The sequence below is a fragment of the Sinocyclocheilus grahami genome, unplaced genomic scaffold (assembly GCF_001515645.1).
Source record: "Sinocyclocheilus grahami isolate Dianchi unplaced genomic scaffold, SAMN03320097.WGS_v1.1 scaffold504.1, whole genome shotgun sequence".
NCBI lineage: Eukaryota > Metazoa > Chordata > Actinopteri > Cypriniformes > Cyprinidae > Sinocyclocheilus > Sinocyclocheilus grahami.
Window position 1 is genome coordinate 326,037 of NW_015505683.1, and position 3,320 is coordinate 329,356.

Here is a 3,320-nt window from a genome sequence, read left to right on the forward strand (position 1 = left end):
AGTACCTATATCTATCACATGCAGTTTTACATAGCTTAAAAATATGGAGTGTGACTGATTCACATACATAATAAATGCTATTGCAAGCATAACTATTATTATTGCACATATAGCACTGTTAACAAACCTGTAAACTATATCAGACTATGTGAGCCATAAAAGCCTGATGCATCAAGATACTTGACGAAAACACACACATGCAAACTTTTTTCCAGACTATTGTTTATCATGTTTTACAGGCTTAAAGTTCAGTTCAGAGTTTGTGCTGCAGATGGGAATGATTCCTCAGATCATCAGTGCCATTGAGGAGACTGAGCTGCTATTTTAAGTGATCAGATGCAGCATTTTCACCTGATGCACCGTAAAACAGGTGAAAAAATTACCCGAGCCACATCTAAAGACCAGAAGATCACAAAGACGTAAGGTGTAAGATTCTTTTCACACCAGACAGGAAGAAAACACCAAGCAATCACACGATAACTGCACAACTACAGCACTATGGTGAGTTTTACACGGGATACAATAAACACTATATTCTTGCAAATTTTAAAATCTAGTTTTCGACATGCTATTGAAGTATACAGACTCTGTTCACATGCAATCATGGATCAGTGTGTCATGCTATGTGAATGCTTGCACTAATAGAGCCTCAGTTCAGCTGAATCTGTCTGGATGTTTGTCAATCACACCTTGCTTTCAGACGATCTCCCTCTTCAGTGGGCAGGACTTTGTTTGCAGCTCACTTGATGTATTATTCACTGCCAAAATAAATTGTTAGAGTTAAGAAACACAATGCATTTTGTTCTGGACAAACTGCTGCTTTTTAACATAGAAATTATTTATTGTTTCTTCTCCCTGAGGACGCTTACCTTGACCGCTCACATCCTAATCTGCTCTGCTGGCTTAAAGAGAGAGAGAGAGAGAGAGAGAGAGAGAGAGAGAGAGAGAGAGAGAGAGAGCGGGCTAGAGGTGAACATGCACCCTAAAGCCACATTTCCCACAAACAGGATACACAACTGTTGTCATCAAATTGATCCGTATTTTACGAAGGTGCCATACATGTTGTACATGCATGCCATACATTTTGAGATCAGGCCATAAATTAAATATAATCTTTAATTAATCAAAATAAATGCATAACATTGTCATGAAATAACAAAGACTTGGTGGGAAGTCTTTCTGAACTGGATATTGGAGGTGAAACAGACCACAACAGAAGAAAGGAGTGATGAATCAACTGGAAAATAAGCGTTCTGCACTCGCTACGAAATACAAAACCCTTATGAATACAGATCTGTCCTCACAGATTCTGCTGCACAAAGATAATATTGCTGCGTCCCTTAAAACACATGACTAGATCCGTGTAGCGCTGCATTGCATTACTAAAACAATGGCATGCAATGTGTTATTTGTAATGTGAAAGAGCATTCACAAGTTCTTTGTAATTCCCCATTTGATGGCAAGGCTTACAGCAATTATGATGTCTAATATACGGATTTAGGCGTAAGAATTCAGAAATGGGGAAGTTTGAATGTCGCTCTGAATGTTGATGACGGCCCTCTTGAAATCTCGGCGGGACCGGGGACGTGAAGTGTTGATCGTTGCCTCGCGCTGATAAGCAAAAACGTTTCCGGAGCGTAAAGAATCGAGTGGTGTGCATGAGGGATAAACCCTAATCTGTCGCCACACACTGAACTTGACTTGCTAATATTTGCATTGGTAATCAGGTGGAAGTTCTGCTAAGCTCCCCGTTACGCCCTCATGTATGTGAAAAGGTCTCACCGTTCATTTGAATACGGCCAAACAGGAAGAAGCACTGGGCAGAAAATGGGATGCAGCAAGATGAATGTGTAAAGGAAAAATGAAAAAATGATTTTGAAAAGTTGCATTTGGAGGGAGGCGATTGAGGGAAGCACTGCCACCCCGGCGTCTACAGAATGAGAGAGGTACGAAACGATTGGTGTGGATAGATTACAGTTATTGAAATGAATCCACTGGTCTGAAATGGAAGTGAAAGAGGTTCATATGGGTTTATACTAATAACGCAATACAGAGATCAAAAGGGGGCTTGTGGTGGACAGTTTCCTCAATCTATAATCCTTCAAGCAATATTGATGCATATTTGACAATGTGCAAATTGACAAAATTCCATTTGCAAGTGCTATGTACAACATATGACTAATCTACATTCTGAATACATTTATGAGACATTCTGAATTTTTTTGTATGATCCGTCTTATTTTGTTAAAATAATTAACATTTGGCAGATTCTGGAAGGTGTATGTAGATTTTTGACTTCAACTGTACATACAATGTTTAGGTTCCAGCCTAGAGAATGTTAAATGCATATATATATTACATGCAAAATAGAAACATTTTCGTGGTCATTTCGCCTGAGTCATAGCTGATGATGCTGAGACTCTGAGACAGTAATTACACTGCTTGTCTGATCACACAAAGTTCAGCAGTACCTCATTTCATGCTAATTCATGCACACTGTAACATCATGTCAATGAACACAGAACACAATGAATCGGCACTTACGGCCCACACCGACACGAAGCTCTCTGCATGAGCTGAGCCGCCATTTAGACTCGATTCTGTAATTACAGAACTGCTTAAAATGGTGTGAAATTGTGCAGATAATCTGCCAAATCTCCCAACATGAAAAGATAATTGCAGCAGAAATTAGCCGTACCTGAGGTTCATTCATTTGGTCATGGCTAGCTTCTTACATGCTGAGGATCGGATATTACTATTAATTATGAGCAGGTCAGAGTTGCTGAAGGTTGAGCATTAGTGCGGGGACCATTGAATTGCTAATTATAAACAGATTAGAGAGTTACGCTCCTTTATGACGCTTATTAGATAATTACTTGGAGTGAGGAGTTTAGTGAAGTGAAGGAGCCGAGACCACACAAGATAGAAAGAGCACACGCCTGGGGAAACAGCATTTCAGAAACATACAGGTTCACATATATTAATAAACGACTTGCTGAATAATCAGTAAGCAGAACAAAAGCACAGCCAGAAATAGAGAAGGTTATGGCTAGCATTATTATTAAATGGATAGTTCACCCGAAAATTTAATTTCTGTAATCATTTACTCACACTCAGGAGTTTCTTTCTTCTGTTGAACACAAATTGAGATATTTTGAAGAATGTTGGTAACCACACAGCTGCTGGTAGCCATTAACTTCCATAGTATTTTCCCTCCGTAATATGTATGTCAATGGGGACCATCGACTGTAATGATGACATTTTAATTTTTGAGTGAACTATCCCTGAAAGCAAGCAACCATTGAATCAATATTAAAAAA

The 3,320-nt window shown here is 39.0% G+C and overlaps 1 long non-coding RNA gene across 1 annotated transcript; it reads right to left on the minus strand.

Moving 5' to 3' along the window:
• Window positions 1–241: 241 nt before the first annotated feature.
• On the minus strand, window positions 242–895 carry LOC107554510 (uncharacterized). Its single transcript, XR_001605062.1, has 3 exons — window positions 870–895; window positions 690–758; window positions 242–394 (listed from the first exon to the last, which is right to left on the minus strand). It is a non-coding gene; the product is annotated as an uncharacterized lncRNA (long non-coding RNA).
• Between the last annotated feature and the right edge of the window lie 2,425 nt (window positions 896–3,320).